The 14,078-nt window shown below is 55.2% G+C and overlaps 1 protein-coding gene across 1 annotated transcript in view; it reads right to left on the bottom strand.

Annotated features, from left to right (window-relative positions):
* The window catches only part of Agpat3 (1-acylglycerol-3-phosphate O-acyltransferase 3), an 86,380-nt gene that overhangs the window by 52,909 nt on the left and 19,393 nt on the right, over positions 1-14,078 (bottom strand). Inside the window, exon 2 of the mRNA XM_042687303.1 lies at positions 3,345-3,412. The gene's annotated coding sequence lies outside the window, so the exon portion shown is untranslated. The remainder of the gene's footprint in view (positions 1-3,344; positions 3,413-14,078) is intronic.

The following is a 14,078-nucleotide window of genomic DNA, read 5'->3' as shown; positions in this document are numbered from 1 at the left end:
CTGGACTCACACATTCACTCCGCTTTTTGCTCATGGCTGGTCTTCTACCACTTGAGACATGCCTCTGGTTCTGGTTTTCAGTGGATACCCAGAGATGAGAGAGAGATGAGTCTCCTAGATTTTTCTACCTGGGCCAGCTTCATACTTGGATTCTGAGATCACAACTTCCTGAGTAGCTGAGATCACAAATGTGAGCCACTGGTGCCAGGCAAGAATGCAATTTTAAAGAAATAGTATTGTTTACCTGACTTACAGAACTGTAACCCCTTTGTTCATCAGCTTTATAATAATGATAAGAAAAACGTAGGGCTGGGAAGGTGGCTCAGCGGTAGAGCACTTGCCTTGCATTCATGAGGCCCTGGGTTCAATTCCTCAGCACCACATAAGTAAAAAGAAAAATGCTGGAAGTGGCGCTGTGGCTCAAGTGGTAGAGCGCTGGCCTTGAGATGAAGAACTGAGGGACAGTGCCCAGGCCCAGAGTTCAGGCCCACAACCGGACCCAAAAAAAGGGAAAAAAGAAAAAAAAAGAAAAATTTAAAAACATAAAAACTTGTATCTCAGAAAGAGTAGAAAAAACAAGTTTGTGCGGGAAAAAGAATGCAGTTTTAATGACTAGATTTGGTTCTGTGATTCGTTTTTATAAGTGTAGTTTACTTCTACATTAACATGTAAGTATTCATAAAAATTAATTTGCTTGCAAAAGGTGTTTGCAACAGTCGAACCGTCTGTCCTGAACACTGACTGATAAGGTTTGTTTCTTCCCAGCCAGGCTGTCTGCCTTTCTTAAGACACAGCCTGACTGGGCGGGGTCAGAGCCCGGCCAGGCCCTGCGGCAGCCGGAGCTCCGCCCAGTCTGTGGCAGTCACCGCCCTGGCCTTTCTAGGCGGGAAACAGGGAACGCCAAGGCCTTGGACCCTGGCGTGGCGGTGTGGGGGCATGGTGGGGACGTGCAGCCCTACACTGAGAGTGCATCCTGGAGCACTGGGCGAGTGTGACCATCTGCTGCCCGGCTTCGCTCACGGAGGTGCGGGGCCTGGTACGAACCCTGGCCGCGGCCAGGCTGACCGCCCCTCTCCAGGCTGAGGCTGGAGCACAGCTGTCCGCGGCTCTGTTCCCGCATCCCGAGGGGTCCTCATGACCGCCTGCGGGGCTCCCGCCAGAGCTCGGGGGCTGTGTGCCGGCCGCCGTGGCGTGGGCTGGCCGTCTCAGCCACGGCAGACCAGAAGATGCAGCAGAGATGTGCAGGCAGCAGGCGCCCGCCGGGTCAGGGCCGGCTCTGCAGGGCTGAGGGGCTCCGGTCGCCTCCACTCTGCCGCAGGGAACGCGTGTGTTGTAGGTTCTCAGAGCTGGGCTCTGGAGGAACACAGTGGGGGGAACGTCCCCGGCTGGACGGGTGGAAGGCGCCCCTCCGACTCCCGCCTGACTCAAAAGGGATCTCAGATCATGTAAGAAAGTCAGTAGAAATGCCCGTCCCAGCCCCAGTGCAGGGCCCAGGCGGGGAGACACACTCCCTTAGCCGTGCCCTGGCCTCCTGGCCCCACTCCCGGCCATCACTGAGAGGCCTCACACAGCCCCTGCAGCCACGCTGAGCTCGGGCCTACGCAACACCTCTTTGAAAACTCGCGCTCTGGGTGATGGGTCATCCAGCACCCTGGGGTCCCTGGGGCCTGAGCGGTGCCTCTGCATGGACATCTGCAGCTCTCTGGACAGCCTTCAGGAGGAAAGTGCTGCTAGACACATACCGGTGAGGACCAAGCAGGCAGCAGCAGGGCCGTGAGGATACCCCCATCCTGCCCTTCTCACACTGACCCACTGCGCCCAGCCCGTGACACTCCCCAGGCGCCCGGCCACGAGACCAGCCTGCCAGCCGCCCTCCTCCTCCCCACTGCCCCAGCCCCCCCCCGGGGAGAGGGGCTTGAGCCTCAGTCGCCTCTCACTCGGATCCTCCCAGAGGTTTCATTTTGCTCAGAACGAGGACGGTCATTTCCTCCCTTAGACACACGCCACTGCCACACACCTGCAGGAAGCGGAGCCCACCCGAGGCCCTGCCGGCTCCCGTACAGCCAGCAACTAGGGCCGGTGAGCACTGCACCAGCTGCGGCCTCCCCTGAGCTGTCCACACTGGGCCAGGCGAACTCTAACTAAGCCAAAAGAAAGCCAATATGGAGAACGGGGAGAGCAGGGAGACATGGAGACACGGAGACTTGCAGAGCATGGAGAATGGGGAGAGCATGGAGACATGGAGACATGGAAAGCATGGAGACACGGAGACTTGCAGAGCATGGAGAATGGGGAGAGCATGGAGACATGGAGGCAGGGAAAGCGGGGAAAGCAGGGAGAGTTGAACGTCAGGACAGGCTGGCATAGTTTTCTCTGGTGCAACAATGTAACACCACCACAGCAAAGCAATCAATAAGGAACAGAAACAGCAAGCCAGAGCTGTGGCTGATACTGGTGGAGGGAGCTGCCAAGTCTGTCATTAGGTCACCAGTTGTTAAATGAGCAATTATAATAAAACAGTTCCAAACACAACCAACAGAGCCACCCTAACTCGGACACAGTGGAGGCACCTAGCAGTCACATAGGTAATCTGACTTTACCCAAATCAAACTATAAACAGATAAAAGGTGAGATCAGCATTCAGGTTAAAAGACTCCTAAGCCTATGAGGGTCTTTTGAGGGGAGATTATTCTCAGAGACAGTGTCTCCTTATGAAGCCCAGGCTGGCTTTGAATCATGATTCTCCTGCCTCGCCTCTTTGGTGCTGGGTTTGCAAGTGTGCACTATTACGCCTGGCTTCTGATGATATTTAATTTATAGAAAATAAAATACTGGCAGGGCACTGGTGGCTCATGCCTATAATCCAAGCTACTCATAAGGCTGTGATCTGAGGATCATGGTTCAAAACCAACCTGGGAAGGAAAGTCCATGAGACTTATCTCCAATTAACCCCCAGAAAAGTGGAAGTGGAGCTGTCGCTCAAAGTGACGGAGAGCTAGCCTTGAGTGCAAAGCTCACTGACTGCATCTAGGCCCTGAGTTTGAGTCCAAGGAAAGGAAAAGGAAAGGGAGAGGGAGAGGGAAGGAAAAGGAAAGGGAAAGGGAAAGAAAAAGAAGGGAAGGGAAGGGAAGGGAAGGGAAGGGAAGGGAAGGGAAGGGAAGGGAAGGGAAGGGAAGGGAAGGGAAGGGAAGGGAAGGGAAGGGAAGGGGAAGCGCACCTATCATGGCCAGTCCTGGTCCCAGAGCTCACAGCCCCACCAACTGCGGCTCAGCAGAGCGCTCTGATGGGCGCGGCCCCAGGCTTCCCCTCCCCGGCGGAGACAAACACAAGCGTTGCTCACTCACCAAGGCACAGGTCAGCAGGGCCGGCGGCGACTGTCCTCGGAAGGGTCAGCAGAGGTGTCTCTGGGGGCCTGGGAGGGAGACACGGGGTGAGCTGTGACAGGTCTGGAGGGCCAGGTGGGACTCGGGGCACAGCCTTCTGTGCATTAGCTGTCTCTCCCCACTGGGGGCACCCCACGAGCAGAAGCAAACACCACGGGGTCCCCGGCCTGGCAGGGAGGCCTCCCACTGCCGGAGAGGCCAGAGGTCACGTCCAGAGCCCCGTCCACTGCCCCTCCTCGCCCACACCCGAGCCGGAGCCGCTGGAGTCCAGACAGCAAACGCCTTTGCCCACGTACAGTAAACTGTGGAGGAAAGTTCAACCCCAGAACCGCCAAAAAGAAACAGAATTTCAGTAAAATGCACAGAAATCTCTCCATCTTCACCACAAGTGACGCCCGGCCGGGCAGCTCCGAGCACGCATTGTGCTGGGCGGCCCCTGCCTCTACCAGTTCCAGAACTTTCCCACCTCCCCCCCACCCTCACCCCTACCACCAGCACCCCTGAACCTAGGGCTCCAGGAGAAGAGAAAACAGTCAGCCTGCTGGTGGCCACCTGTTTCTTCGCTGAGCACAGTGTCAGGTTCGAGCGGGTTCGCACGCGTGGCGAACTGCCCCCTGGCTCCCGCAGGGGAGGACAGGGGAGGGCCCGCAGGGGCCACGCCAGCCTGCACCACCCGGCTCCCTCCCGGCTCCCCGTTCCCCTGCAGTTTGGTGCTAGCATCAGCTATAAGCCGCATGGCCTTCACTTTGATATTTAAGGCGATGGTACATTTCTACTTAGTGTTCTAATAGGGTAAGGAGCTCCTGCGCACCACCCAGCAGACAGGAGGCTGAGACTGGAGGAAGGGAGCTCCAGGCCACCCTGGTCTATACACCAAAACGTTATCTTAAAAACCAAAGACATGAAGTAGTGAACACAACTTCTGAATGTTCACTGTGGGATGCTTTCGTTTTAGGTATTTTAGGCAGGGAATTTCCACACCAGACCATCACTCTCCACTGAGCCCCAGACCTTGGCTGCTCAGTATCTTATTTTTCAATTTTATTGTTATTAGTTATAGGGTCTCAGTACATAGCCTAGGCTGGGCTTGAACCATTGGTCCTCCTGTCTCCAACACCCAAGTGCTGGAATTACAGGCCTGCACCACCATGCCTGGCTCCAACATGTTGAAGACATCAGTCTGTCTGTCTGTCCATTGTCTTTGGACTGCATGATTTATGAGAGAATTTATTTTAATTTTCATCTCGGATCCTTGGTATGCAACAAGATGCTGCCTCTGGCAGCTTTTAAGAAGCAAGCGAAGCCGGGCCCTGGTGGCTCACGCCTGTCATCCTAGCTACTCAGGAGGCTGAGAGATGAGAACGGAGGTTCAAAGCCAGCCAGGGCAGGAAAGTCCATGAGACTCTTATCTCCAATAAAAACCACTCAGAAAGGGAGAGTTGGTGCTGTGGCTCAAGTGGTAGAACACTAGCCTTGAGCTGAAGAGCTGAGGGACAGCGCCCAGGCCCAGAGCTCAAGCCCCACGACAAAAAAAAAAAAAAAAAAGCAGCAAGCAAAGGCCTCTTGAGATTTTCCTGGGCAGCTCCCAGAAGCCTGTGTGCGCTCGTAAGTCTTCCTATGGTTTCTTCAGCTGAACATTCGTTGTGCTTGTCGGATACAAGTTTTCACCAAATTAGAATGACTCAAGCTACTTCTTCCATGTTCGTTTCCCCACACCCCTCCTTCCCAGAGCCCCGCCCCCTGCTCCTGCGAGGGGGCGTGGCCAGCCCCGCCCCCGGCCCCTCCGACGGGGCGTGGCCGGCCTGTGTCCCCCCCCCCCCCCCCCCCCCCCCCCCCCCCGCGGTCTGCCCTCCATCTGTGTGTCCCCGGCGGTCTGCCCTCCATCTGTGCCACGCACTGTGTCTTCCAGTCCACTGGCCTCTCCTGCCACATCTCACGGGCCACCGATCTGACTCAGCACATTTTCCGTCTCTAGAAGTATTACTCAGGGCTGCTTTCAAAGCTTGTTTTCTCACGTTCTCTCACTGGACATGTAGAGTGGACATGCAATGCACACTCCACAGCCGTGCTTGCCGCCTGCCTCCGGATGGAGACTGGCAGCGCTCAGCCAGCTCTGCCCCCCGGACTTGCTCCCCATCTGAATTCTCCTGGTGGAGAGTGTGCTTAGGTCAGCTGCTAGACACCAGGCTTCGCGTGGGATGCTGAGTTCTGCGTGTGTGGGATTAGCTGCCTCGGCCTTCATCCCAATAGAGCTGCTCGCTTAGGACCAGCGCATCAAGGGTGCTTGCTCACTTCGCTGGACAAGCACATGCTGTCATCCTCATGCTACATTATAGGACGCGCATGAAGTAAATTTGCCTGTTACCCGGTGAGGGCGGACAACCACCTTGCCGACATCTTACTGCTGGCTGCGTTGTACTCTTGTTGTTTACTGTTGTTGTTTACAGAAGAAAGGTTAGAGGGTTATTCACCTGCAATCCCAGCTACTCAGGAGGCTGACATCTGAGGATCATGTTCAAGGCTAGCTTGGGCAGGAAAGTCCATGAGACTCTTATCTCCAACAAACCACCAGAAAACTAGAAGTGGGGCTATAGCTCAAATAGTAGAGCACTAGTCTTGAGCAAAAAAGCTAAGGGGCGAGCCGGGCGCTGGAGGCTCACGCCTGTAATCCTAGCTACTCAGGAGGCTGAGATCTGAGGATCGCGGTTCAAAGCCAGCCCAGGCAAGAAAGACCGTGAGACTCCTATCTCCAATAAACCACCAGAAAACCGGAAGTGGCGCTGTAGCTCAAGTGGTAGAGCACTCGCCTTGAGCTGAAGAGCTGAGGTACAGCACCCAGGCCCAGAGTTCAAGCCCCACAACCAACCAAAAAAAAAAAAAAAAAGCTAAGGGGTAAAACGCCCCAATAACTGACTCAATTTTTTTAACTGTAAATAAGATAACCAACCATACAAACTCAGGCAGAAAATGAAATCCAACCCCAAAACTAACTGGAACACTACTCAGAAGGCTGAGGTCTGAGGACCAGGATTTGAAGCCAGTCCAGGCAGGAAAGTCTGTGAGCCTCTCACTTCCAATTAACCACCAAAAAGCCAGAAGTGGAGCTGCAGCTCAGGTAGTAGAGTGGTAGCCTTGAGCAAAAAAGCTCAGGGACAGTGTCCAGGCCCTGAGTTCTAGCCCTAAGACCAGTAGAAAAAAAATCCTGTAATAATTTCCTATATGAAAGGGTCACACCATGGGGCTGGGAAGGTGGCTTGGTGGCCCAGCACGCATGAGGCCCTGGCTTCCATTCCTCAGCACCACATACACAGAAAAAACCAGAAGTGACGCTGCGCCTCAACGTGGTAGACTGCTATCCTTGAGCAAAAGGAGCTCAGGGACAGTGCCTAGGCCCTGAGTTCAAGCCCCAGGACTGGCAAAACAAACAAATCAGCAAGGAGTCTGGAGCCAGAGGCCTGTTGCCCAGGGTGTAGGAGGGGAATCCACAGGTGTCAACACTGATAAAACCAAAGAAACCAGTGCGTCCACAGGGGACCACCTTAGTCAAAGGCCTTCCGGCCTGCCCATGATGAGGGAGGCGGGACTGACTGCAGGCTCCAGAATGTTCTGTGATCCCATATACCAGAATTTGCCATCTGGGCATTTTTTCCCTGGGAATCCAGGGTCAAGGACCAATCACAGCCTAACGAGTCACGGGGGCCTTGCCACAGGACCAGGAAAGGCGTGCATGGGTGGAGTGTGCAAGGGAGGAGCATGCACCAGAGGAGTGTGCACGGGAGGCCTGTGTACGGGAGGTGTGTGCACAGGAGACGTGTGTACAGGAAGCGTGTGCACGGGAGGTGTGTGCACGGGAGGCGTGTGCATGGGAAGGAGTGTGCACGGGAGGTGTGTGCATGAGAGGAGTGTGCATGGGAGGCGTGTGCATGAGAGGAGTGTGCATGGGAGGAGTGGGCACAGGAGGTGTGTGCAGGGGAAGAGTGTGCACAGGAGGCGTGTGCAGGGAGGCGTGTGCATGGGAAGGAGTGTGCACGGGAGGCGTGTGCAGAGGAGGCGTGTGCAGGGGAGGTGTGTGCACGGGAGGCGTGTGCATGGGAGGCCTGTGCAGGGGAGGAGTGTGCATGGGAGGAGTGTGTACAGGAGGCGTGTGCATGAGAGGCATGTGCATGGGAGGAGTGTGCACGGGAGGAGTGTGTACAGGAGGCGTGTGTACAGGAGGCGTGTGCATGGGAGGAGTGTGCATGAGAGGCATGTGCATGGGAGGAGTGTGCACGGGAGGAGTGTGTACAGGAGGCGTGTGCATGGGAGGCGTGTGCATGAGAGGCGTGTGCATGGGAGGTGTGTGCATGGGAGGAGTGTGCACGGCAGGCCTGTGCAGGGGAGGAGTGTGCACGGGAGGAGTGTGCAGGGGAGGAGTATGCACGGGAGGAGTGTGCATGGGAGGAGTGTGCACGGAGGCGTGTGCATGGGAGGAGTGTGCATGGGAGGCATGTGCATGGGAGGAGTGTGCACGGAGGTGTGTGCAGGGGAGGCGTGTGCATGGGAGGAGTGTGCACGGGAGGAGTATGCAGGGGAGGCGTGTGCATGGGAGGAGTGTGCATGGGAGGCATGTGCATGGGAGGAGTGTGCACGGAGGCGTGTGCAGGGGAGGCGTGTGCATGGGAGGAGTGTGCACGGGAGGAGTATGCATGGGAGGAGTGTGCACGGGAGGAGTATGCAGGGGAGGCGTGTGCATGGGAGGCGTGTGCAGGGGAGGCGTGTGCATGGGAAGCATGTGCAGGGAGGCGTGTGCATGGGAAGCATGTGCAAGGAGGAGTGTGCATGGAGGTGTGTGCATGGGAGGAGTGTACACGGAGGCGTGTGCATGGGAGGTGTGCGCAGGGGAGGCGTGTGCATGGGAAGTGTGCACGGAGGTGTGTGCAGGGGAGGAGTGTGCACGGAGGTGTGTGCAGGGGAGGCGTGTGCAGGGGAGGCGTGTGCACGGGAGGCGTGTGCACGGGAGGCGTGTGGCGGTGGCTGCCTGGGGAGTGGGTGGGGGCAGCGCTGCAGCGGGAAGCAGGGGCTGTGTCCTGAGGGCGGCTGCACCAGCACAGAGAACTGGGGAACCCTTGCAAAGCCAGTGAGCAAACGCGTGGGTTGGGGGGGCGGTGGGCCGTGGAGTGGTGTGCCGTGGGACAGTGGGCTGTGGGAGGTGGGCTGTGGGTGATGGGCTGTGGACATGGGCTGTGTGGTGGCGTAGGTCGAAGTGCAGAAAGCACTGCAGGTCCTCCAGGAAACCCACACACACGAGGGAAGTGCCAACCAGCTACCCTGGCACAGCTGTTATATAAAGGCAGCTTCCCCACCCCCCGTCCCGCCCCCTTACCCCACCAGGTAAGGTCTCCTGAGAGAAGCAAACCCACACACCTGAGCCAAAGAGGACGCTACACATAATACACATATATAGACAGACGAGAACAAACAAAACTCTGCTGTGTCACGTGTGCCCTTGTTTTTATTTGGATTCAGTTGACTGTTGTATTTAATTGTATAGTTCTCTTCCTTTTATTGAACTCAACATATCTGAACTCAATTCTCTATCTCTTCCTATTCTGAGTCACAGCCCCTCCCTAGTCAGACCTTCTTCCTAGTTACAAATGGAATTCTCTTACCCACAATACCCAATTCTTACCCACTCCCAATTCTTCTTCATTACCTAATCAAAACTGATCCTACAAGAGCCTGAGATCTGAATATCACAGTCAAAACCAGCCCAAGTAGGAAAGTCCGTGAAACTCTGTCCCAATTAACCACCAAAAAAGCCAGAGGTAGAACTGTGTCTCAAGTAGTAGAGCTCTAGCCTTCAGCTGAAAAAGCTCAGGGACAGCGCCCAGGCCCTGACTTGAAGCCCTAGGACTGGCATGTATGTCCACACACACACACACACACACACACACTGGTAACTAGATTACTTGACCATCTTCATGATGGCCCTGGGTGATCGAAGGCCTTTCTAGAACCTACAAATCCACAATGGATCCTGTACAGGGTGGAGCAACAGCAGTGCTTGGTTTTCAGAGGGACAATGGCTGCTATCTGCAGCTGCCCTGGAAATCAAGCCTCCCGCCTCTCGTGGAGAAGAGCCCCCCACACAGTGTCCTCAGTACAGAAATCCACCATGCTTCCACCAATGCCCAATCCAGGCACCCTGCATCAGATGAGCGGATAAAAGGAGCAGAAACATTACTCCACCAGAATGAAAAATAACATCATGTCATTTTATCAGAAAATGAATGCAATTAGAGGACATCATGAAAGACAAGCTGAGGTGAAAAAAACATCATGAAAGACAAGCTGAGGTGAAAAAAACAAAGTATCACGTTTTCACTCATAGATGGAAGCCGGATTGGAGCCCATGCATCGCCGTGCATCTGTGTGTGTGTGTGTGTGTGTGTGTGTGTGTGCGCGCGCGCGCGTGCGTGTGTGTGCATATACCTAAAACCTGCATGGATAAACAGGGCCTGAGCACTCCAGGACTTAGGAGGAGAAGGGGAAGGAGGTAGGGGAAAGGAAGAGGAGAACTAGACCTAGACATTATGTTGGAAATGAGCTATACAACGTTAGGAGCAGGGAAGGTGGGAGGGGGAAAGCTGGGGGAGAATGAGGGAGGGGGTGACACTGTTCAAAAGGAAATGTATCTGCTGGAGGGGATGTGGAGAAAGAGGAACCCTATTACACTGCTGGTGGGAATGTACACTTATACAACCACTTTGGAAAGCAGTCTGGAGGGTCCTTAGAAAGCTAAAGATTGACCTCCCTTATGACCCAGTCATACCACTTCTAGGCATCTACCCTGAACAACAGGAACCAATATACAAGGACACGTGCACCTCCATGTTTATTGCAGCACTGTTCGCAATAGCTAGGATATGGAAACAACCTAGATGCCCCACCACAGATGAATAGATCCAAAAATTGTGGTATCTATACACAATGAAATATTATGCAGCCATTAGAAATGACAAAATAATGGCATTTGCAGGGAAATGGATGGAGCTAGAAGGAATCATGTTGAGCGAGGTAAGCCAAGAACGAAGAGACAAACGGTACATGGTCTCCCTGATAAGTGGATGCTAAATCCAAAAGGTTAGGTGATACAACAAAACTAACAGGATTTAAGAAACAAAGAACTCCCGCTCATCTGGTTGAACCACTACTAAATATCCCCATGCTGCTGATCACAAAATATGGTATATAACATGTGAAACACTGTTATATATTACAGACTGTGGTAGACAATTTGCTCCAGGGAAGTTAGAATGAACTTGTGACTTTGAAATTATGTAATCATTTAATCACAATCAAAAAAAAAAAAAAAGAACCTTGGGGAAGGGAGGGAGGGAGGGGATGGTAGGGGGGAAAACAATGGAGGGGGTAACAATGTTCAAGAGGAAGTGTACTCATTACCTCACTCATGTACTGTAACCCTCTGTATAGTAGCTTTACAATAAAAAAAAAAAAAAGGAAATGTATCATGAGCTGACTTGCGTAGCCATAACCCTCTGTACATCACCTTTACAATAACTTTGTTTAAAGACAGAGGGGGGTCAGGTTGAAATGCATTCCGAGCATGTATGAAAACAGCAGAGAATCTCAATGAAGGCCAACAAGAGCATGGGGGGGGGGGGGGAGGCTCTCAGGGAGGGGGGGAGGGGGAGGCTCTCAGGGAGGGGGGGAGGCTCTCAGGGAGGGGGGGAGGCTCTCAGGGAGGGGGGGGAGGGGAGGCTCTCAGGGAGGAGGAGGGAGGAGGCTCTCAGGGAGGGGGGGAGGCTCTCAGGGAGGGGGGGAGGCTCTCAGGGAGGGGGGGAGTCCTCTCAGGGAGGGGGGGAGGGGGGAGTCTCTCAGGGAGGGGGGGGAGGGAGGAGGCTCTCGGAGAGGGGGAGGCTCTCAGGAGGGGGGGAGGCTCTCAGGGAGGGGGGGAGGCTCTCAGGGAGGGGGGGAGACTCTCAGGGAGGGGGGGAGGGGGGAGGCTCTCAGGGAGGGGGGGAGGGGGGAGGGAGGAGGCTCTCAGGAGGGGGGAGGCTCTCAGGGAGGGGGGAGGCTCTCAGGGAGGGGCGAGGCTCTCAGGGAGGGGGGGGAGGGGGGAGTCTCTCAGGGAGGGGGGAGGGAGGAGGCTCTCAGGGAGGGGGGAGGCTCTCAGGGAGGGGGGGAGGCTCTCAGGGAGGGGGAGGCTCTCAGGGAGGGGCGAGGCTCTCAGGGAGGGGGGAGGGGGGAGGGAGGAGGCTCTCAGGGAGGGGGAGGCTCTCAGGGAGGGGGGAGGCTCTCAGGGAGGGGCGAGGCTCTCAGGGAGGGGGGGAGGGGGGAGTCTCTCAGGGAGGGGGGGAGGGAGGAGGCTCTCAGGGAGGGGGGGAGGCTCTCAGGGAGGGGGGGAGGCTTTCAGGGAGGGGGGGAGGGGAGGCTCAGGGAGGAGGAGGGGGAGGCTCTCAGGGAGGGGGGGAGGCTCTCAGGGAGGGGGGGAGGGGGGAGGGAGGAGGCTCTCAGGGAGGGGGGGAGGCTTTCAGGGAGGGGGGAGGGGGGAGGCTCTCAGGGAGGGGGGGAGGCTCTCAGGGAGGGGGGAGGGGGGAGGCTCTCAGGGAGGGGGGAGGGGGGAGGCTCTCAGGCAGCCGGGGCTCACTCAGGAAGGTGGGGTAGCAGAGACGGGGAAAGAGGGTGAAGATGGCCACAACGATCGTTCGCATCGTTTGCTAATAGAAAAGTGAAACCCGTTCAAATTATCGTTGGAAGAAGAAAGGAGAGTGGCGTGGATAGAGGGGGTGAAACTGATTAGCATATTTTGTAAACATGTAGAAATGGAATAATGAAATCTTACCTCCTTGATAAGCTTGATAAACTAATAATAAACTTGATAAACTAATCGTTTATCAATGTGTAAAATAATCTATTAATTAAAACAATTAACTTACTAACCTATTGATTAAAGTTATTAATTTGTTCAATGGATAAGTGTATTGGTTCATAAAATAAATTGGTTAGTTAATTAATGAGGACACCCCTACAACATAACGATGCACAGAGCTGAGGGGCAGGGGCAGCGCTGAACGAATTTTAGACAATGCAGACTTAAAAGCAGAAAGCACTAGAAGAAACGTGCAGATCAGCCCACAGGAGCATGAGAGCTTGCTTCACCAACCTCCTTCGCCACATGGACAAAGCAAAGCCTGGCAGAGCGGCGGCGCAGACGGGCCGGGCCTGACAGCACGGCCCGGTGTACCAGCCCGGCACGTCCTAACCGCGCTGCTGCTCCCTGCGCTGTGACAGGACCACCCCTGCGTAGCAAGCCTGTCCAGAAAACGATAAGTAGTTAAGATTACTCAGATTGGAGAATGTATCACAACTACTTGAGTATCAGTGTGAAAATAGTGTGACAGACTGCCGGGCACCGGCAGCTCACGCCTGTCATCCTAGCTACGCAGGAGGCTGAGATCGAAGGATCATGGTTCAAAGCCAGCCCGGGCAAGGAAAGTCCGTGAGACTCTTATCTCCAATGAACCACTAGAAAACTGGAAGTGGCGCTGTGGCTCAAACGGTAGAGCGCTGGCCTTGAGCTGAAGAGCTGAGGGACAGCGCCCAGGCCCAGAGTTCAAGCCCCACGACCGACAAAACAAACAAACAAACCAGTGATAGCACAACGAAGACCTCAGATGAAAACAAAAAGGAAGAAAGATCAAAGCAGTATTCAGAGAAATACTCAACGAAGTAAGAGAGACTAGATGAATACCAAGAGAAGGCAGACAGACAAGAAAGCACACATGAATGAAAGAAGACAATGTGGGATTTGAGAGTTGAATTCATGAAGAGATGGAAGCTGTGAAGAGCTCAATTACCCTAATAAAAAGCTTAATTGAAAGCCTAAGCAACAGAAGATGAAAATGGATGTGACACAGGAGCTAGACCCAACTGTCAGAGACACTGAAGACGCTTAGAAGATCCCAGGGGAGCTGCCCGCATCCCTCAACTCCACCAGAAGATCAGAGCTGCCAGGCGCCGGCGGCTCACACCAGCAATACTAGAGACTCAGGAGGCTGAGATGCAAGGAGCCCGGTTCAAAGCCAGCAGGACACAAAAGTCCATGAAGTTCTTAGCTCCAATGAATCACAGAAAAGGCTGGAAAGGAAACTGTGGCCTTGAACAAAAGCAGCTCAGGGACAGCGCTCAAGCCCTGAGTTCAAGCCCCAGGACTGGCCCTTCACCTGGACACTCACCATGTCTGTCCTGCAGTAGCCAGCCTCCACGCAAATTTCCCCAAGTCATACAGAATGGCCGCAGGGCCGGCTTCCCCACTGGACTGCTGAGGGGGCTCAGACCTGGCCCAGATCTGCTCCGGAGCTGGCGGTGAGAAGGAAGCGGAGACCCCCTTGGCTTGGGGTCACCTGGTCCCAGGGCAACCCCGCCGGGGCTGGGCCGGCAGGGCGTGACTGCTAACTCACAGGGGTTGGGGGCTCGGGGAGCCCAGGCCCTGCACAGAGCGGGACCGCACAAGGAGCTCCTCGCCCCGGGACGGGGAGCCGGAGCACAGCTCCTGCCCGGCCGCCGGCCACCCAGGCCCCAGGGAAGGCAACGGTGTCACGAGAGGCTCCCGAGCCGTGAGCCAAGCCACAGGTCCAGGAAGGCCTGGCTGTGCCAGCCGCCCACAACTACAAGGTGACACACGCCACCGAG

Source organism: Dipodomys spectabilis, unplaced genomic scaffold (genome assembly GCF_019054845.1).
Source record: "Dipodomys spectabilis isolate Male_0828 unplaced genomic scaffold, ASM1905484v1 ptg000107l, whole genome shotgun sequence".
NCBI classification, from domain to species: domain Eukaryota; kingdom Metazoa; phylum Chordata; class Mammalia; order Rodentia; family Heteromyidae; genus Dipodomys; species Dipodomys spectabilis.
Note: the sequence above shows the minus strand (reverse complement) of the source record. Positions and strands in the feature narration are given on the sequence as shown.